Here is a 22,786-nt window from a genome sequence, read left to right as displayed (position 1 = left end):
GTTCTTTCATGCAGGGGTTGTGAGGTCTCCTTCCAAACGACACTCGCCCCTCAGCCAGGCTGCTCTGCCAAGAGATGCTCGGAAGGACATGGATAATTCAGGGCATGACCATACCACCCCTTCCTTTCCCCAGGGCACTGAGGCTTTGGTACCAGTCCGCAGCTGAGTAAATAGCTCAGTGCTACCCTGCAAGGAGGGGCAGGGAGAGAGGCGGGAGGAGGGGGAGGAGGCAAGACATCTGATAGCTTCACCCCTCAGGCAGCACTGGGTACCATGAGACACAGGAAACCTGCGATCGTCCACGGGGGATGCTCTTGTCCAGCAAAACCTCAGAAGAAGGGCAGGCCGTGTTCTTAACTTTTATCTTCTTTGATAGCATGGTTGTTGTATATTGTAAATGGAGGAAAATGATAGTTTACTGTAAGGGAAATGATTTTACAAAAGGAATGAGAAGCAATGGCTTCCAGTGACACCTGTGGGGCATTATTAATACTATTCTTTACCAACTCATTAGTCTCCAGACTATATGAAGTGTGTTCAAACAGGGGCAGAGAGCCAGACTCTTTAGTTTTCATATTTGATTACGACAAAGCCTAACACCAAGTGACTACTACTTCTTGACCAGTATATATGTTCTAGGCAAAGTATTAAATCAGATACAGGAACAATTTCACCTCGAATTTTAGAATGAACAAAAGAAATTCCCCAGGGGGATATCCCAGGTGGTCCAGTGGTTAAGAATTCACCTGCCAATGCAGGGGACAGGGCTTTGATCCCTGATCCAGGAAGATCCCACAGTGGGGCACCTAGGCCCGTGAGCCACAACTCCTGAGTGTGTGGGCCCTAGAGCCCGGGCTCTGCAACAAGAGAAGCCACCAGGACGAGAAGCCCGCACTCTGCAACTAGAGTGACTGCTCCCAGCTCACCGCTACTAGCAAAACCCCGAGCGCGGCAGTGAAGATGCAGCACAGCCACAGATAAACATATAACCCCCCCAGAAACTGTCTATATTATACAAAGATTTAAAGAAACGTGAGCATTTCTAATCAGCGTCTGAAGATTCTTCCCCAGGGATTGTGTACGGCACATCCCAGCAATCTGACCAGGTGCGGGGCTGCGGGACTGAACCGGAGGGCTGAGGTGGTACGGAAGAACCCTCCAGACTGGGTCAGACCCTCAGGGTGCCACCCTCTCTTCTGTACGTCATGACGCAGCTGCTGGGAGGTGGAGGACCAGGGAGAGGCCTGGTGCTGGCGGCGGGGGTGGTGGGGCGCTGCCTTAGCTCTGATGACGACGTGAAACCCAACAAGCCGCCCGTGCCGAGGCTGGGGAGCCAGGTGGCATTGTGGAAGGAGGCACCAGCCGAGAGAAAGGAAGAGTCTCTATCCAGGAGCAACAGGGCTAGCTACTCTGGCACGGGCATCGTCTCCAGATGGTTTATTGAGGACACGGAGGCAGCTCTCCCAAAGGGCCCAGCGGCCCTTCAGGGAAGCTATTTCAAGCCTAGCATTGCACTACTGTTCACAAAAGAGAGTGCCTTTGGAGGGAGAGGTTTCAGAGCCAGGGTGTAATTTTCATCCAGGAAGGAGCGGGGACCGCCGCAAACTCCTGTGAACCACTCCTGTTCTTAACAGAACAGAGACGGTCAAACAGGCCCAAGAGCTGGAGAATGAAGTGAAGGTGAGAGGAAAATCCTGCCCTCTCAACGGCGACGTGTCTGGAACGCCTCACTCAATTTTTGAAAAACAGGCAGTATTTTAAATTTCTTGGGTGTGTGTGTGTTGGTTGCTCAGTCGTGTCCGACCCTTTATGACCCCCTGGACTGTAGCCCGCCAGGCTCCTCTGTCCATGGAATTCTCCAGGCCAGGATACTGGAGTGAGTTGCCGTTCTCTTCTCCAGGGGATCTTCCCCACCCAGCCTGGGTCTCCTACACTGTAGGCAGATTCTTTACCATCTGAGCCACCTAGGGTTTTAATGGCCGAAATGAGGATTTTCATGCTTTTTTTTTTTTTTAAAGTATGTTTTCCCAGAAAGATACTTCCTGATATACAAAAAGGAACTCGGTCTGAGTTCTGCAAAGAATTAATTCTGTGATTCTGGCCACAGGTTTTCTGGACCCCCATTTCCTCACCTGTAAAATAAAAACGTTGTGGTATGTGAGGGCTGAACAAAATTTTTAAACAGATATACTTTTTAAGGGGCTTCCCTGGTGACTCAGTGGTAAAGAATCCACCTGCCAATGCAGGAGACGTGGGTTGGATCCTTGGGTTGGGAAGATCCCTTGGAGAAGCAAATGGCAACCCGCTCCAGTATTCTTGCCTGGGAAACCCCATGGACAAAGGAGCCTGGCAGGCTGCAGTCCATCGTGTCGCAAAAGAGTCAGACATGCCTTTATGACTAAACAATACAACAATGTATTTAAAAAAAAAAAACGGAAACCTTGGGAGTTCCCTGGCCATCCAGTAGTTCGGACTCTGCCCTCTCACTGCCAAGGGTGTGAGTTCAATCTGTGGTCCGGGAACTAAGATCGCACCAGCCACAAGGTGCAGCCCTTGCCCCCCCCCCAAAAAAGCAAATCCTATAAGGAAACTTAACGTATAACAGAGATAAAAACAAGCCTTTTCTTACCTAACTTTGTCCTCAACAGCCTTCACTAGAGGAGTGGGGGTGAGGAGGTTAGGTGAGAAGGCCTGAGGAACTGCTTTAAAACTGTGGGCTCTACCCACGCACCCCAACTCCTGAGCCCGTGTGCAGCAACTAGAGGAAAGCCTTCAGGTTGCAAAGAGAGGAGCCCACGTGCCTCAATGAACGCCCTGCACACTGCAACTAAGACCTGTTGCAACCAAATAAATAAATATCTACTAAAGTAAAATAAAACGCTGGGCTCTGTGGAGGATGGCTTACAAATCGCTGGCCCTGACCCCTGAGTGGGTCTCATACAGCGTATGGCTAAGAGTGTGGGCTCCTGAATCAGCCGAGCAGGATCTAAATCCTGGTGCTTAAGCTAACTAGCCATGTAGCATTGAGCATGCCCATTAGAAATGGCAGTAAATCATCATCATGTGAATATGAACAAAGATGATGCTAATACTAGTCATGAAGAGCTCTTGAGAAGATTCAAAGAGGCGATTAAAAAAAGAGAGGGGTAGTAAACTTCACATTCTAGTACACGGCACGGGGCAAGCGTCCAGTAGAGTGCCTGCTCCCGTGTCTGAGGCACGCAGGTGGGATGGCACCTGCAGAACAAAAGGCTCAGTTCATGGAAGCTCTCCAGCTCCAGCCAGTGGGTGGCCGGAACGATCTTATGCCTTATCTCATAATTATTTTATCTCGCTGCCTTTGTTCTTACCGATGAGTGAATAACAGACTTCCTGCCCCAAGGCAGGTGCACACCACCTTCCTGGATAGTCAGTGCGCTGCCAATCCTCTCTTCTTACAATTAAAAGTAATGATGAGTCATATTTATAGAGAGACTGTATAATTACGCAAACCATTTTCATATGCATTACCACTTTTGATCTCCATAAGAAACGTGGGGGAGAGAGAGGAAAGTGGGAATAAAAGTATTCCCATTTTTATAGATGAGGAAAGTGAGCCTCATTCAGGGATAAAATCACCAAGTAGGTGGTAGAGACAGGATGAGATCAAGCCTTCCCACTCCAGGGCACGGCCTCTTTCTACTGTGGAGGCCAGTCTCCTGTGATGTCCTTTTCTTCCTGGCCATATGGCCCCTGGAACCCTGGGCTCTCGGCCTGCTTTTACTTCTCCTGGAGAATTTGGTGGTGAGAATGCAGCGAATGTTAGCTGCAGACGCTGTTACTGTCACTTGTTACATTGAAATCTACCACCGGGTAGTCTACCTTTTTCTAGCATCCTTCTCCTAGGATGCTACCCCAGGGCCAGACGTAGTCTCTCTAGCTCCCAGCTTCCTGGTTGCGCCCCCAGTCAAACTGAGAGGGCCCTTCTATTTTAGGCGATTCGCTGCTAATCTCTAAAAGAAAATAGAGAAGGGGAAGCAAAAACAATAAACATGCCGAGTCATTAGAAGCCTGTGTCTGCAATGTTAACAGGCCTAGACATAGATTAGCAAGAGAAAAGTGTATTGAATGTACATAAAAAATACTTCCAGCTATGTTTTTCCCCTTTCCAATTTAAAATGAGGCTGACAACCTGAAACACTGTAAGTCAACTATATACTTCAATAAAATAAATATAGTTAAAAAAATAAAAAATAAAATGAGGCTTAAAAAAAAATGGCATGGAGTTTTATAAGCTATCAGCAAAACTGTCTGATGAGGACTTGTCTGAGAAAGCAAGCCACAGAAAACAAAAACCAATAAAAGTTATTATTTTTCTGGGCTTTCTACTGTCCAAAGTAGCCATAGAATAAATAAGAAGTGGAACAGATTATGTATTTGTTTTGCTTAAAATGCATTTTCCTTCTTTTCTAAATAAATATAATAAGAAGCGGTGGCTAACAGAGTTACTCACTGAGGGTGAGCTGAACCAAGACAGACTAAAAATAAAAAACACTCTAAGTTCCCTGGTTCTCAATGATGGCACGAGAAGGGGAAGGCTGTTGCCAGCCTGTAGGCGTATTTATAAAGACCACAGCCTCTCCTCTTGTCAGAATCCACTAACTTCCACCAATGATGATGCATTTCTGGGTACCCATGAACTCAAAAAATAGACTTCAGAAACAAAAACAGTAGGAAGCAGAGAGAGGGTTAGATGTAGACAAACATATACATTTCTTGAGATGAATCCACCTTTGTCTTTCCTGCTGTTTTCTGTCTTCTGTGGGCATATACAATGTACCATACCTATGATTATATGTATATGTGTGGGTAAGAGAAAGAGGTGGCCAGAGACAGAGAGTGTCTGACTTTTTTGGGACTGGATGGGAAAGGAAATTGATGTGAGCAGTTTCTGGTCCTTAAAGCCATCCTCTGTGTTTGTCAAAGGATGGTTTTCCTGGTAGGAGATTCTTTGCCTGTAACGTGAGTGAATCACTCATCTTACTTTAATAAAAATGGGGACCAAATGCTAGGGGCTCTCTACCCCGGGAAGTGACACAATGGGTTAGGCTATCTCAGCTCGGACCCCCATCTTTCAGTGCAGCTGGCAGGCATACAAAAGGCAAGGGAAGAGGTAAAAAAACACCCCAGTGCCATCAAAGGATGAACCCACCCAGCTTCTTTCAGTCATAAATATGCTAGAAGACAAAGTCTGCTCTTATTCACAGAGTCTGGATAAGGTACTTGGTATGCCCGTTGATGTGTGGCCTTCAATTGGGCACCAACTCTTTTTTTTTTTTTTTAATATTTATTTGGCTGCTTCAAGTCTTAGTTGCAGAGCAGACTCTCTAGCCGCAGGGCTTGGGCTTAGTTGCTCTGAGGCATGTAGGACTTAGTGCTCTGACCAGGGATCACACGCATGTCCCCTGCATCGCAAGGCAGATTCTTCCCCACCAAGGAAGTCCCACGTGGGCACCAACTCTTTGTACCTCAGTTTCTTCCGCTGTCATGCCTCACATATAAATGATCGGGGTCGATTAGACTAAGTTTAAATATATTTTAAACTATGTAAGCATTATATCTTTTGAATTTTGTCACATTCATGTATAACCCATTTTAGAAAAATCAAACAAAAATATGAGCAGTGGGTAGACATCAGAGGCTGTTAAAAAAGTAAGACCATAGAAAAAGAAGAAAAAGTAAGACCATTCAGAACTATATAAAAAACTGCAAATTATTTGTCTCAATAATCCTCAGGGTTCTGTTTGGATCTAGCATTCTAGGATTCGTTAACTGTAATTCTCTGTGGTTAAGGCAGTAACCTAAAAAATAGGGAGGACATAATTTGAATCTAGGTAGCACAGAACTTGCTAGAAGAGTGGGGATGCTATAAACCCATGTTATTGCCTTCTAGTGCAGCACACGTAGTCACTAAGGACATGAGATTTGGAATTAAGACAGGCCTGAGTTCAAAATACCCGTTATTTCCTTGCTACGTGGCATGGGCAAAATTCTTTGAGCCCTAGTTTTCGCATCTGTAAAATAGGGTAAGACTTCATCCTTCTCGGACTTCATCCAGTGGGGGCCCAAACTGCATCTCTTACTCACCCCTTGCTCAGACCATTCCGGCCACACGGCTTTGCTGTTTCTTGAATATGTCACACATGTTCTTGTCTCAGGCTTTTGTACCTGCTGTCTTCACTTGTTCCTGTATTGCGCTGACTTCCTTCAGGTCTCTCCTCAAATGCCATCCTAGCAGTAAATCCTTTGGGGCCTCAAGTATTTAAAACAGCCACTCCCCTACCCCTATTCCCAGTCTCATTCTCCTGCTTTATTTTTCTCCATAGTAGTTACCACTGTATGATGTACTATATATTTTTTAAGTGTATTACCTAGTAGGATACAGTAGCATTCTATTTATCTCCCTACTAGAATGTAAGCTCCAGGGAGGCAAAGATTTTGATTCTTTTATTCACTGTTGGTTCTCAATAAGTAATTGTTAGATGAACAAGACTTCCGTGATGATTAAGTGAGACGACGCTTGGGAAGCTCTTGGCATTCACTGAGACAGAACTGTTGCGGAGCATGGGCTCTCGGGTGCACAGGCCTCAGTAGTTCCGGCTCCTGGGCTCTAGAGCACAGGCTCAGTAGTTATGGGGCGTGGGCTTAGTTGCTCCTCGACATGCGGGATCGATCTTCCAGGATCACGGATCAAACCTTTGTCTCCTGCATTGGCAGGCGGATTCTTTAACCACTGAGCCACCAGGGAAGCCCTAAAAAAATTATTTTTAGAAAGGCCATTCCTTCACGGCCACGATCAGCTGAGCTGGGCAGAGGATGCCCTTGTCAGGTACCCACAATGCATTGCACTGAGTAACACCTGTGCTCCACATATTACCTGTCTGGCTGCTGCAGGCATGTGAATTTTCAACCCCAGATGTAGAATTTCTCTCTGGAAGCATTTACGATAAAGATTTGAGCCATCTGACTAAACAAGCTGAAGATGAAAAAGAAATAAACTAGATAACCTCACAATTATTCAAGGAGAGAGCAAACAAGAAATTGTATACAGTATGAACCCATCTTTGCTTTACAAGAAAAAAAAGGCTATAAACTTGCACAGGAAAAAGAATGGGCTACATCAAAGTGTTAATAATAGTGGTTAACTCTGGGTTTGGGGATTATGGGTGATTTGGGATTTCTTACAATCAGAATAAAATGTACTTCACAAAAGCCACCCAGACTAACGGTATGAAAATTATATTTCAGTAAAGCTGTCTTTGCTGCCAAAGATGGAGAAGCTCTATACAGTCAGCAAAAACAAGACCGGGAGCAGACTGTGGCTCAGATCATGAACTCCTTATTGCCAAATTCAGACTTAAATTGAAGAAAGTAGGGAAAACCACTAGTCCATTCAGGTATGACCTAGATCAAATCCCTTATGAGTATACAGTGGAAGTGACAAATAGATTTAAGGGACTAGACCTGATAGAGTGCCTGATGAACTATGGACAGAGGTTCGTGACATTGTACAGGAGACAGGGATCAAGACCATCCCCATGGAAAAGAAATGAGAAAAATGCAAAAAAGCAAAATGACTGTCTGAGGAGGCCTTACAGATAGCTGGGAAGAGAAGAGAAGTGAAAAGCAAAGGAGAAAGGGAAAGATATTCCCATCTGAATGCAGAGTTCCAAAGAATAGCAAGGAGAGATAAGAAAGCTTTCCTCAGAGATCAATGCAAAGAAATAGAAGAAAACAACAGATTGGGAAAGACTAGAGATCTCTTCAAGAAAATTAGAGATACCAAGGGAACACTTCATGCAAAGATGGGCTCGATAAAGGACAGAAATGGTAAGGACCTAACAGAAGCAGAAGATATTAAGAAGAGGTGGCAAGAATATACAGAAGAACTGTACAAAAAAGATCTTCATGACCCAGATAATCACGATGGTGTGATCACTCACCTAGAGCCAGACATCCTGGAATGTGAAGTCAAGTGGGCCTTAGAAAGCATCACTACGAACAAAGCTAGTGGCGGTGATGGAATTCCAGTTGAGCTATTTCAAATCCTGAAAGATGACTCTGTGAAAGTGCTGCACTCGATATGCCAGCAAATTTGGAAAACTCAGCAGTGGCCACAGGACTGGAAAAGGTCAGTTTTCATTCCAATCCCAAAGAAAGGCAATGCCAAAGAATGCTCAAACTACCGCACAATTGCACTCATCTCACATGCTAGTAAAGTAATGCTCAAGATTCTCCAAGCCAGGCTTCAGCAATACGTGAACCGTGAACTTCCAGATGTTCAAGCTGGTTTTAGAAAAGGAAGAGGAACCAGAGATCAAATTGCCAGCATCTGATGGATCATCGAAAAAGCAAGAGAGTTCCAGAAAAACATCTATTTCTGCTTTATTGACTATGCCAAAGCCTTTGACTGTGTGGATCACAATAAACTGTGGAAAATTCTGAAAGAGATGGGAATACCAGACCATCTGACCTGTCTCTTGAGAAACCTGTATGCAGGTCAGGAAGCAACAGTTAGAACTGGACATGAAACAACAGACTGGTTCCAAATAGGAAAAGGAGTACGTCAAGGCTGTATATCGTCACCCTGCTTATTTAACTTATATGCAGAGTACATCATGAGAAACGCTGGGCTGGAAGAAACACAGGCTGGAATCAAGATTGCCGGGAGAAATATCAATAATCTCAGATATGCAGATGACACCACTCTTATGGCAGAAAGTGAAGAAGAACTAAAGAGCCTCTTGATGAAGGTGAAAGAGGAGAGTGAAAAAGTTGGCTTAAAGCTCAACGTTCAGAAAACTAAGATCATGGCATCTGGTCCCATCACTTCATGGGAAATAGATGGGGAAACAGTGGAAACAGTGTCAGACTTTATTTTTTTGGGCTCCAAAATCACTGCAGATGGTGACTGCAGCCATGAAATTAAAAGACGCTTACTCCTTGGAAGAAAGGTTATGGCCAACCTCGATAGCATGTTTAAAAGCAGAGACATTACTTTGCCAACAAAGGTCTGTCTAGTCAAGGCTATGGTTTTTCCAGTGGTCATTTATGGATGTGAGAGTTTGACGGTGAAGAAAGCTGAGCGCCGCAGAATTTATGCTTTTGAACTGTGGTGTTGGAGAAGACTCTTGAGAGTCCCTCGGACTGCAAGGAGATCCAACCAGTCTATCCTAAAGGAGATCAGCCCTGAGTGTTCATTGGAAGGACTGATGTTGAAGCTGAAACTCCAATACTTTGGCCACTTCATGCGAAGAGCTGACTCATTGGAAAAGACCCTGATGCTGGGAAGGATTGGGGGCAGGAGGAGAAGGGGATGACAGAGGATGAGATGGTTGGATGGCATCACTGACTCGATGGGCATGGGTTTGGGTAAACTCCGGGAGTTGGTGATGGACAGGGAGGCCTGGCGTGCTGCAGTTCATGGGGTCGCAAACAGTCGGACACGACTGAGTGACTGAACTGAACTGAAAGCTGTCCAAGCAGGCAGACCAGCCAGCTACCCAGAGCAAACGTCAGCTCTGCCTCTCCCTTCAGAAAGCCGCTTCCACGTCGCTCATTCTCAGTGGCTCGGTCGGCCTCTCTCAATCACTTGGTTTTGTCCATAATGAAAAGAGTTTGCAAAGCTGATAATCTTCTTTTAAAATCCTTTACATGCTTCTGGACCTTATTATAATGCCATTTGGCTCTGCCTTATACATGCGCACAGTTTGGGCCCACAGGGCACAGTAAGCAGGGGTCGGGGGGTGGGGGGAGACACTTACCAAAATCGGGGCGAAAATGGATAAGTTACAATACTAATCAGACTTCATTGCCTTTTAGTCACAGTTATTGATGGTTTTCCTTCCTTTCTACAGCCCACGGTGATTCTGTTTCCTCCTGGGAACAGTGTGGCTGAGCAGAGGGGAAGGGAGGCTCAGGAGACTTGGAACCCTGCCTTGGCTCTGCTGGGCCACCACTGGAGCAAGCTCCTTACTCTTTAGGCCTCACTTTCTTCACCTGTAAAATGGAGGTAACGATCGGTTACCTACTTGAGAGCAAGAGGCCAGATCTATGGCCTTGTGATTTCCAAGGCTCTTTTAAGTTACATAGCCACAAAATGGACTACATTCCGATCCTGAGAACAAAAATGGATTTTCCAGGTATCTGTACCCTATACAATAATACCTAATGCATTTTAAGGTTGTTTTTTTTTTTGATGTGGACCATTTTTAAAGTCTTTATTGAATTTGTTACAATATTTTTTACGTTTTTATGCTCCTTTTTTATGTTTTGGTTTTTTGGCCATGAGGCATGTGGGAATCTCAACTCCTCGACCAGGAAGGGATCAGAACCCACACAGCCTACATTGGATAGTGGAATCTTAACCCCTGGGCCACCAAGGAAGTCCCACCAAATGTATTTACAACTTAACTAATAGGAAGTCTGAAATATCTAGATGCCAATAAGCCTCTAAGTAGGCAAAACAGATGTCACATAGTTCACACACTAAAGCTTACGTGGTTAACGTACAGGCTTTCAAGAAATGCCCTGATTATATTCACAGTTTTTAATAAGCTTGGCCATCTAGTTTCTAAGCCCAGTCCAGACTAGACAAAGTGACCTGAGAGAGGGAAAGGCAGTATAAAAGGCAGGTGCTAGGACAGCAGTGAGAAACTAGGTGTTAACAGCACGATAGAAACTTGATCGAGAAGGAGGAGAAATACTTAAAAGACGATGCTTTTAAGGTACAGTTCCACAGGCTTTCACAGCAGCAGTGTTTTCCAGCATAATGTAATTCATAAGTATATACTTAGATGCAAGGTAAGTTCTATTTACGAATGCAGGGGGAAAAAAGAGAATGCAGAGAGTGGTATTATACATTTATTTAAATGTATTTTTAAAAGATTTCCGTGTAAGTTATATTAAAAACAATAAAAAATTTTGGTACTCTAACCATAAAACAGAAGGCTATAAAATGGTAAAACTCTCCCTCTGAGTTTTTCTGTTTACTGTTTCTAAGACACTTATTTATCACTTCTTATCCACTGCCTCCTGATGTTGGTTATCTGTTTTTAAACTACCGTCCTGAGTTCTATACATACATTGCCTCATTTAATCCTTCATTACTGTCATATTAGGTAAATATTGCTGTTCTCATAGTTGCAGACACGGGGAATTTAAGTCATTTGCCATTCCGGCTTTGAACTGTGGGTCTGCCTGAATCTAAAGTCTGTGGTTTTTAGTATTCCATGATTTATTAATAATATATGTGTCTGGCTGCCCCATTACTACCAAAAGATTGAATCTTGAGAGTGAGGACTCTGTCTCACTTGCTTTTATATGCCACAGGGACTGGTACGCAGTAGGCACACAGAACATGTCCCGTGGACTTCATTTCTACGCCTCCTTATAAGATCCCAAGCCCTTAAATGCACTAGAGCGTATCCCAATGTCTCTCCAAGTAGGGTTCATGGAGCATCTGTATCCCAGACCTGCGGAATCAGACTCCTCAGGGTTAGGATGTGTGAATGTGCATTTAAATAAATAGCTCAGGTGACTTTTAATGTGTATCTAAGTTTCATGGGAGGACGTCCCTGGTGGTACAGTGGGTAAGGGTTTGCCTGCCAATGCAGGAGACATGGGTTTGACCCCTGGCCGGGGAAGATTCCACATGCTGCTGAGCAATAAAAGCCGAGGCACCACGAGTACTGAGCCCTGTGCCTCAGCCACTGAAGCCGAGTGCCGAGAGCCTGTGCCTCATGAGTACTGAGCCCTGAGCCTCAGCCACTGAAGCCGAGTGCCGAGAGCCGGTACTCTGCAACTAGGGGAGCCGCCATGGCGAGAAGCCCCCGCACCACAAAGAGGAGTAGCCCCCCGCTCACGCTAACTAGAGGAAGCCTGCCTGCAGCAATGAAGACCCAGCACAACCAAAAATAAATAAATTAAGAAAAAACTGTTTTAAAATAATGTAAAAAAAAGTTTGATGGGACTTCCCTGTGGGTCCAGTGGTTAGGACTCTGCTTCCACTCAGGGAGCATGGGTTCCATCCCTGGTCAGGGAACTAAGGTTCCACGTGCTGCATGGCGCAGCCAAAAGATTAAAAAACAAAAAGTCTGAGGACTATTGACCTAGGGCTTGAAAGCACATTCTTTGGAGTTAGTCAATCCTGGCTTCAGATCTCAGCTCCATTACTTAATAGCTGAGTGATGTGGGCAAATTAGTTACTTACATTCTTTGAGCTTTAATTCCACCATCTTTAAAATGGAAACGACAGAAACATCCACCTCACAGGATTCTTGAGGGGACAGAGTTCATCCACTTAGCAGGAATCATGGAACATCTAAAATGTGTCCGATACTGCTTTTTAGGTGCTTAGGATACATTAGGGAACCAACAGCCGAGTTCTTTGCCCTCCTGAAGCTTACCTTATGTTGGAGAAGACAGATAAACAAAATAATTAACTATATAGTAAGTAAGTTGAGTGGAAAAAATAGAATAGAGCCAATTGGAGAAGGTGTGTGAGGTAGCACTCGTAGCATCATTTTATAGAAAGGAGTCTAGTTAGGTTTCATGAAGATGGTACCAAGCAAAGAGTTGAAGAAAGTTAAAAAGTAACTTTGGCGGACATCTGAGGGAAAAGCATTGCCGGCAGAGGGGACAGCCACCGCAGAGGCCACGTGGAGTGAACGTGCCTGTCGGGTAAGAGGAGCAGCATCGAAGCCAATGGAGCTACAGCCAGAACGAAGGAGAAAGGACTAAGGAATGAGGTTGCAGAAATAACTGGGGTCAGTTCACGTGTGGCTTTTTAGGCCTACGTGTAAGGATTAAATAAGACAGTTATGCTAGGTGCATAGAACAGTACCTAGTACGTAGCCAACATTTAACGGACGGTATCTACATCTGTGTTGACATGAATACCTTCTGGTCCCTAAGTAGAGCTGGTCTGGAAGTTCAGGCTACAGGGACAACAGCACCTTTTATGTGCTTTGGTGCGGTTTCCGAGTCCTTCAACGTTTCCCAAAGTACAGAAATCAAATAGATCAAAGGCCTGGGTGATCCCCAGCAGCCAGTAGAGATGGTTAATTCTCTGCAGGTGCTCGGAAAACTGAACTAACAGAGACACGCAAAGTCAACAAAGCATCAATAAAAGACAAGGAGAGAGTGGGGTGTGGATGGGGTGGGCTTGGCTAAAGGCTGAAACCAACAGAAGAGTCGTTAGGAACGTAACAGAAACAGCAGCGGAGCGTGGAAGTGTCGCCTACAGCAGATGAAACACGTTCTAATATCAATGAGACCACAAAGTCCACAGAAGAATGACTACAAACTGCTGGGGAGTGAGCTAGGGAGCCCAGCAACATGAACGCACTTGTATGGGGGGAAAAACAAATTAAGAGATTCAGGCAAAACGATCCTGTTTCCTGGTGGAGGAGGCTCTTTAATCTTTAATATTTCTCTGCTGACACGAGCCACGGATCTTGCCCCAACAAGACAAAGGATGGTGTCTGTGAAGTTAGTACTTCTCATTCCAGCAAAGGACTTCTGAGGAGATGACTGCCAGGCAGCTGCGAGGCTCAAAGGATGCATTGTCTCAGTCCTACTGTTTCAGTGCTGGGCATGGGTGTGTGCTCAGTCGCTAAGTCATATCTGACTCTTTGTGACACCATGGATTATATAGCCCGCCAGGCTCCTCTGTCCATGGGATTTCCCAGGCAAGAATACTAGAGTGGGTTGCCATTTCCCCCTCCAGGGGATCTTCCAGACCCAGGGATCAAACCTGCATCTCCTGCATTAGAAGGCGGATTCTTTACCACTGAGCCACCTGGAAAGCCCTTCACAGCTGGGAAGATTGGAGCTAAGACACACCCACCCACCCTCCAGGGCTCTCACAGTGGAAAGGGCTGCCTGCAGGGCCCCGGAGCTCTGCAGAGGCATGTGGGCTCTTTGGGACCTGGAGGCAAGCAAGGGTGTAGTAAAGACCAGATAAAGATGCCCAGGCTGGGCTTTAGACTGCAGTACATCTTGGAGCCAGTCTCTTCTGGCACCTGCCCTCGGGAAAGCTAAGCTGGGGGCACTCTGCAGTGGAAATCTGGACGTGGGCATCCTTTGAGGCCTCAGTTAGGCCAGCTTGGCCGGGAAGGGTGACATATTGGTCTCCATGACCCTGGCCTGACCGACTCAAAGGGGGCAGTTTAGTCTGAGTCAGAGGAAGTGAAGAGCAACTCACCTTCTGTGATTTTTGGCTCAACACATTCAGTTTGGAATTAAAACCATTATGAAAACCAACAGGAGAGACCCCTGGGCTTTTATTCCATTCCTCAAACTATGTGTCAGTCTGCCTTCACCATCTCCTGAGAGAAACCATATATTTGCTTTGGGAGGTTCTTAATTGCTACATTCCTACCTATTTCTTCAGTTAATAAATATTAAGTGCCCACTGTGTTCCAGGGGCTCGGCTCGGCTCTGCAGGAACAGGAATGAGTAAGACAAAAGTTCCTATTTTTACGGAGCTTACTCTCGTGCGTGGGTGAAGAGACAAATGAAATACTTGCAGAAAGGGAGAAGGGTGATGGCATAAGTGAAGCAGGGTGGTGTGATGTGGAGTGACTGAACCTGAGACGCTGGACGGGGCGGTCAAGGAGAAGGCGTCATCTGAGCTGGGGCCTGGCCGGATGAGAAGGGGCGAGGCATGCAGTCAGGGGGGAGCACAGCCAGGAGGTGGGAAGGGGCAGCAAGACTGCTTTGCTTCCCGTGTCCCTGCTCGGCACACAGGTACGACTTCTCTGTCTCTGGCCATGCTACAATCTGCCAAAGAAATTGCTCTAGGAGGCCTGGGAAAGGAATGATACAGAACAAAACGGAATCCCAAGGATGACTGATTAGTACTGGAGACACGTGTTGGCCTTGGGGGAAGGGCTGGGAGCGTCAGTAGGTACTCTGATCCCAGAGCAAAGACCAGGCAAGGGCTGTAGGAACGAATCCCTCCCCCCCACCCCCCGCTTTGTGGCCGCTTCCCCCTACTGTGGTTAACTGGCAAAGCGGCTCATGTGAATGAGCGCAGGATGTCCAGGGAGCAGCACTGGTTCACACATCATCATTTCAAGTCACCAGCCGGACAGGATTTAGCACTCTGTGTCTGGCGGCAACCAGCAGGGAAGCAGAGAGAATTCCATTGGACTATCCAGAGCATCTGACCCACAAATGAGGAGTGAGGAGAGCATTAAAACAAAACAAAACAAAAACCATTCCTGAACGGTAGAGTGAGCCAATTCAACATCGAACAGAGACACACACATATCCGGGCGCCTCTGAGGCAAAAGGTCAATTTCTTGTGCTGGTCCCTGATCTTCAGAATCCAAGTTCTTGATCTGAGCTCAGTCCCTCATTTCCAAGCAGAGTTGGGCCAGATGGGCTGCTCAAGGTCAATACTCCCTGGTCTGACTCCAGAGGAGCCTTATGGCTGCAGTGGACGCTAGCAGGGTCGGTGGGAGAGGAAGAGGGTGCAGGCAGAAGACAGGACGTGTCCTCTAAAGATACAAATTCTGATTGCTTGGTTTTTCAGTTGAAGAAACTGATATTTGCAGCCAGATCTTTATCTTTGGCAAGCCCACCACAGGTCCCGGGATTGGGGTGAAGGGACAGAACAAAGGAAAGGAGGAAATCCCCATCTAGTGAGACGTAGATGGGACTGAACTGTCCCGCCCTGTGGATTTCTGAACTTTCTAGTTCTCTTCACCAAGTCCAAGCCCACCCTCCCATGCCTCATCCTTCTCTCCTCTAAGTCCTTCTCACACAGCTGTTAAGTAAAATTTAGTAGACAGAATGTGTTTGCAAAATCTGTTTTGTTCATTGGAACATGTTTATCTAGAAGGAAAGGGGAAAAAAAAAACCAACCCTGTCCCTCCTCGCTATTTACTTTTTGGTGACTATCTTCTGGGATTTGGAACTGGGTAAACAGATGACCTTCATAGAAGGAATCAGGCGAAACGCCAAGGTATGTGTATATATCTTGGTTTCAGTGTATATATGGCAAATGGTCCTCGTCCACACAGCTGTGCTGGTTTTGGAGGGATGTGAGGGGACAGTATCATCTGGACGCGAGGACTCCCACCGCTCCAAGGTGTGGTGCTCCAAGGACCCCCTCCGAGGAGCACCTCCCTGGCAGAGTCTCGAGCCCTGGGGTGCCCAACGGTTTATAGAGTTCCAACCCCAGATACGTGACCCTGATTTCATTTGCTGGCCTCTGGCTGCAGTGATTAATGGTTGTCCCAGATTCCAAACTGTTGCTTATGATTTGTGCTGGGTTTGTCTGATGTATGTGGGCGCCTGCAACGTGCTGAGTGTTTGCATGGCCTGTAGAGCATCGAGCACCTCGGCAATACACTGGATGCCTCTGTGCTGAGTGCATTCCCAAGAGGGTCGTGGTTGTGTTGTGTGTGTGTGCACAGAAGTCATGGAAGGCCTGAAATACAATTATTTTCCAGGCCACGGAAAAAGCATAACTGCCAAGGGAATAGGGAACAGCGACCCCTTCTGTGTCCCCCAAGCTGACAGTGACTTGTTGGGGGAGTGGAGAAGCAGTGTCCCTCCTAATTTTTTGACCTCAGATACAAAGGGCTCCCCTGGTGGCTCAGATGATGAAGAATCTGCCTGCAGCACAGAGGACCCAGGTTTGATCCCTGGGTTGGGAAGATTTCCTGGAAAAGGGAATGGCAACCCACTCCAGTATTCTTGCCTTAAGAATTCCATGAACAGAGGAGCCTGGCGGGCTACAGTCCATGAGGCCGCAAAGAGTCGGACACGACTGAGAGACTAACACACACACACACACACACACACACACATAAATGTCTACTGCAGGGGGTGGTGATACAGGAAGTAACTCATAATAAGTATGTTTCAATTCCAAGGTTTGAAGAAGTCTCATTATATTTCTAAAGTCAAATTTAAAAAAAAGTCTTCATTTGCTTCACAGAAAAGGGTTCAGGTGGATGTTTTTTCTCACCCCTGGCAAAAATGCCTTTAAACAGCCATGAAAAGAAAAGATGACTATGCTGCCCAGGCAGAGAATTGGTGCCAAACAGAGTCAACTCAAAACCCCCAGAAATCCCCAACAACAGCAAAAACTCCCCGAGATAAAGTGGCTGCATTCATCGGGTTCGGGTAGCTGGAAGACAAGAACGTGAAATGATTAGACTCGAAGAGAGCAAGGTGCTGCAGGGAATGGGACCTCACGGGGACAGAACAGAAGATCCTGCTTCTCACAAAGCCTGTGCAGACCTTTAGACTACAGCGAGCGGTGAGCAGGAGGGATGCCGCCCAGGAGTGGAAGGGCTCACCCGTTCCTCTTCAGTGAGCGGAGCCCAGGAGGAGTGTCCAGGGCACTCTCACAAACACTCTTCAATAACAGCATCCAGAGCCTTTGATTCAAGGAACATGCTGAAGAATAAATAGCCTATTAATCTGAGTTTTCTGGTGTGCCTGAGTATACAAAACAGCAGTGAACGAACCCCTTGGCTCTCGCCCACATCCCGACGGTGCACCGTCCGCTGCTCCGCTCCATCTGCGTCTCCACCGCTGCATGCAATTTGTCCCTGGAAAAGCTTCAGGTTTGGGGGTCGTGGTGGTTTCAACTAAGGATGCCGAGGCCCGACTCCGGGTGCAAAGAACTGGAAACAGCACATCCTTGTTTGGCCATGAGCAGCAAAACCATGTGACTTTGGGCTCAGACAAGGACTGTGCGGTAGTGTGCCTGGGTGAGGAGACGGAGCCATCAGTCTGCCTCTTTCTGAGCCAAGCTGACAGCCACAGGCCTGGGAAAGGAAGGCCCAGCTTCAATTGCTTCCCAGTCCTGGTTACCTTGGTGGCGGGAAGGGTTCCTGCATGGCTGGGCTTTGGGTGCTGCTCTGTGGAAATATTCCTGGGCATTTTGCCTAAGTAAAAATGACCAAGCAAGGTCCCTGAGTTTTCAAGGAGGAAAGGAGGAGAAAGATAAGCCACCGTTTCACTCTCAGACCCTTTTTCTATGAGTTGTTCTTTAAAAACAATGAGGTGTAGCTTTTGTGATAACAACCATCTGAGGAAGCATCAGGTCCTCCTTCCCGCTCCCAGGGAAAGCATAGATAAAGAAGCCGATAGTCTGAACGTTAAGTAATAAACCAGGTTCGGTTGTTGAAACAGTGTGATTGAGGCTAACATCATCTGTTCAAATCAGCCCTGGGAGCCAGGTGGCTTCTTTGTGTCCACAGTCACTGATCTCACACAGGTATGTACTTAATCGTAAAAGGAACTTACGTGGTGAGTTGGATAAATCAGTATCAGTGCTACTGAACACACACACACACACACACACACAACATCTCAAAGCACACATCCACTGACTTCAAATTTATACACACAGGAAAACATGAAACTTTTTCAGAAAGTATTTTAGAAAGGGTCCTTTCTAAAAATAATTTCAAAGAGGTGCTTTGATTAAAAAAAAATTAATTCTAAAGTCTTCTGACTCTACTTTCAGAGAACCATATGGTGTTTGGTCTGTTGGACTGGAGAAGAGAGGACAAGCATCTCACAAAAGAGACGGGACAGCACAGAAGCTCACATACTTCCCGTGAGTGACTCTGAGATGCCATAGGATGCAGTGATCAGCCTGGGCCTTGCAGGCAGACAGGCGGAGCTCTGTTGCTGGCTGTGTGTGATCTTAGACATGTCACATAAGATTAGCGAGCTTCACTTCCTCTCCTGTGAAATGGGAATCATCCTCATAGGATTAGTATGAGGGTTGTATACCACACGAAAGAGGTTTGGTGCAGCGCCTGGGACACAGTGAGCGCTCAACAAACAACAGGTGCGCTTATTACTCTGTGTGTGTGTGTTAGTTGCTCAGTCGTGTCTGACTCTTTTCGACCCCATGGACTATAGCTCGCCAGGCTCCTCTGTCCATGGGATTCTCCAGGCAAGAATCCTGGAGTGGGTTGCCATTCCCTTCTCCAGGGGGTCTTCCCGACCCAGGGAGCAAACCTGGGTCTCCCGCATGTTGGGCAGATTCTTTACCCCCTGGGCCACCAGCAGGCATGGGAGTCACATATGGCTCTGGGGGGCATCTAACGGGCAGCGGGCACATGAGTTTCAGGAAACAGGAGTTTCCTCTTCTCTACCGGGCTGGGCTTAGAAGGCCTCCACAGCATCCCTTAGTATACTGGAGATGAGAGCTTGCACTTTAGGGACCTTGAGAGATTAAATCCTGGTACTCTGGGGATGTCCTTTTGGACTTGTGAACTGCAGACGGACTTGGCGTTTTCCCACCCCAGAGTGTGGCTGAGCAGATACAACCTTCTTCCTCTCGGCTTCCACCTGTTGAAACAAACAGATGTCTTCTGAACACAAGAGGGGCCATGCAAGCACAGATCTGGTATCAGACAGCCTATCCCTGCAGCATTCCTGGGGTAGTAAGATGACAAACATTCCAGCAGGCTGAATCGAGTCCTTCCTGCCCTGTAACTGGGGGCCTTATGAAGCTGCTTCTTGTGATCTGAGACATCAGGACTTCACTCCATCCAAGGCTGTGGAGTGGACTTCATTAATATTGATGAGCTGCAGCTCGTTAACCTCATTTGATGTTTATTTACAACCATTCTTCTCATATGCTAACGAGTGACACTGGGCTCTTCAGATAGAAAGGAGAGAACTGGACCCTCTCTGCCAGCATCTCCTTGGCAAACTCCTGTCCCTTGCCACAGAAGTTTGCGCAGAGGGAAGGATGCCAAATGGAGGGAATGCAGCAGTGAGGACAAAATGATGTGAAAAGAATGTCTGCAATGTGATGGGGGAGAGAGAGCAGCCCAGCTGCTGGGGCCACGAGGTGACCCAGCGGGTAACAGAAAGAAGCTGAAGGGTGGGGATCCGAGGACCAATGAAAGGGCCAGTAGGTTATGGTTTGGAACTGGGGTGGGAAGTGGAGAAGAGTGGGTGCCCTGGGTGTCGGGGTCTTGAAGGCCTCTCTCCAGGTCAATTCACTTTCTTCTAAGATCTTAAGGAAATCAACAAACAGGGGGTTGGGGCAGATTTCTGTAAGGCAGTTAAATGCCCACAGTAATGAATGCTTAGTAAAGGCTTGGCCTGGGGAAAGAGCACTCATTTTCCAGAACATCACTGTGAAATGGGTAAGCGGGGAGGGAAAAAAACAACTTTCTCTTTTCTCCAAGTTATGGGTATGTTACGTATATCAAAGAACAGGATGATGATAGAAGAGTCAGAGACGGTGGGGGGTGGAATATTTTTAAAAAATATGGCCAGGACTTCTCTGGCGTCCAGTGGTTAGGAGTCTGCCTGCCAATGCAGGGGACACGGGTTCCATCTCTGGTCTGGGAAGATCCCACATGATGAGGGGCAGCTTAGCCCATGGCCCGCAACTACTGAAGCCCTCGAACCTGGAGCCTGTGCTCCGCAACAAGAGAAGCCACTGCGATGAGGAGCCCGCCAACCACAAGGAGCAGCCCTCATTAGAGGATGCCTGAGCGACAACGGCCCAGTGCAGCCAAAAGTAAATTAATTAAAAGACTTTTTGTAACCTCAGTCACAAAAAAAATATGGCCATTCTATTGTTTCAGGGCTGCTGAGTCTAAAGCACACAGGGCCTCTTCCAAATTTCATAGTATGTAGCAAGTCAATTTTGAGACGTCCCATACATTCAAAAGGCATGAAAGACTATGTAAGACATACGAGGGGGATGGAAGGATATATAAATGTTTATTAATATCAGCACCAACATCAAACTTAAATTTCCTAAACACTTAAATGTCAGTTCCCCACCATATTTCTGGTCTATTCCTCCGCATGTTACATTACTATTTAGACAATTATTCCCTTCCTGCCTGCGGGGTCCACACCCTCTCTTTTCTCTCCATCTGACTTTTTCTGTGAAGCACTTTGAAGCTCGCTTCTACCCTTGATGTGCCTTTCTGCAAGACTAAAGAGGCAGGAGAAAAAAGGAATCTCTTACCTTAAGGATTTAACCACATTTAAGTACAAAGTTCTGAAAGGGTAGATTTTATGTTGAGTTGTTTGTGTGAGATCATTATCCCTTAGGGTATGAATTTAATCTCTTTCAAGTTCCCTGTGAACTCAGTTTCTGTTGGATTGAAGGAATCAATGGCAATCTGCATTCAGCGTGACTGTGCGAAGCTCACCTATCCTTAGGGACAAACATCTCCAGGAGACTAACTGACAGCTGTATGCCTGGGCTTCCCTGGTGACTCGGATGGTAAAGAATCTGCCTGCAACGCAGGAGACCTAGGTTTGATCCCTGGGTCAGGAAGTTCCTCTGGTGAAGGGAATGCCTACCCACTCCAGTATTCTTGCCTGGAGAATTTCACAGACAGAGGAGACTGGTGGGCTATATAGTCCATGGGGTCCCAAAGAGTTGGACAGGACTGAGAGTCAAACATGCTTGTTCTAGACTGGGGGTGGGGGATGGGATTTTAAAAAGTGGGGAAACACCCAGTCTTTTAATAACATTTTTTTCCAAGTGCCCTCTTCCACCATGAAGTTTTAATACCATAGAAATACTGTATGTCTGTTTTTTTAGTGGAGGGCCACAGACCATTATATTATTGAATTTTTTTTTGCCTCTCAGGGAACTAATATTTTCCCTCTTCAGGGTAAATATTGCTCCCATTGAAAATGCATGTTCTAGAAACTTTTAAAAAAGTATATCACCTGATTTAACATGTTCCAGAACTGAACCCAACATTCTCTCAAAGTGAACCATCAAACCCAATTATGCCGCTGTTCTGATTTCAGAAAAAGAAAGAAAGAAAGAAAAAAAGGACATCTTTGGGCCTATCCAGTGATAGTTTTTCCAAAGAAGAGATCAAAATCCTTTTCTTTTTTCTGCGCTGGACTTGATCTATCTGCAAAATAAATGGCTTACTTTTTGGCTGTGGGTTAGCTTTTTACAATAGTTCCATTTGAGTGCTAGAAGAGATAATAGATTGTCAAGTCCCTCGGGGACCCCCAAATAGCTAACTCTCCTAAAAGTTAACAATATATTCCTTTGTAAGAGTAGAATTAAGTTCATTATCTCATTAAATTTCTCCCAAACTCCAGAGTAAGAGAGTGATTGGTGTTGCTATTCCCCTTTTACAAGCAGAGAAATGATGACATCGAGAGATTAAGTAGCTTAAATTAGGTCACAGGGACTGATGTTTCTTTGTATAAATACCTTATCTGTCATACAAGGTCACTCTGAGGATTTCTAGACCTTATGTCTTCCGGTTCCTACTTTAATCTAGAATCATGGTACTATGCTAGAGAAAAGTTTTAAAAGGTTATTCTGCCTCTGACGACCCGTTTTCTCCATCTAACAGCAGAAAAGCAAAAGAAGGTGCTAACAGATAAGAACTGACTGATGGGAAGAAAGCAAAAGAACTAAGGCTATTATTCTAAAGGCTTCTACTTTGCAAACAAATGGCTTATAGTCAAAGCTATGGTTTTTCCAGTAGTCATGAGTGGATGTGACAGTTGGACCATAAAGCAGGGTGAGCACTGAAGAATTGATGCTTTTGAACTGTGATGCTCGAAAAGACTCTTGAGAGTCCCTTGGACAGCAAAGAGATCAAACCAGTCAACCCGAAAGGAAATCAACCCTGAGTGTTCATTGGGAGGACTGATGCTGAAGCTGAAGCTCCAACCCTTTGGCCACCTGATGCAAAGAGCCAATTCACTGGAAAAGACCCTGATGCTGGGAAAGATTGAGGGTAGGAGGAGA

General features: G+C 46.1%; 1 protein-coding gene and 1 long non-coding RNA gene across 7 annotated transcripts in view; one reads left to right on the top strand and one right to left on the bottom strand.

Moving 5' to 3' along the window:
• The window catches only part of CSTPP1 (centriolar satellite-associated tubulin polyglutamylase complex regulator 1), a 199,755-nt gene that overhangs the window by 35,348 nt on the left and 141,621 nt on the right, over positions 1-22,786 (bottom strand). The window lies entirely within an intron of this gene.
• On the top strand, positions 13,747-21,955 carry LOC145525499 (uncharacterized). The gene is made up of 3 exons (XR_014068247.1): positions 13,747-16,012; positions 18,536-18,865; positions 21,820-21,955. It is a non-coding gene; the product is annotated as an uncharacterized LOC145525499 (long non-coding RNA).

This window comes from Giraffa tippelskirchi, chromosome 11 (assembly GCF_054371585.1).
Source record: "Giraffa tippelskirchi isolate mGirTip1 chromosome 11, T2T-mGirTip1v1.2.pri, whole genome shotgun sequence".
Lineage (NCBI taxonomy): Eukaryota > Metazoa > Chordata > Mammalia > Artiodactyla > Giraffidae > Giraffa > Giraffa tippelskirchi.
This window is presented reverse-complemented; position numbering and strand designations above follow the sequence as displayed.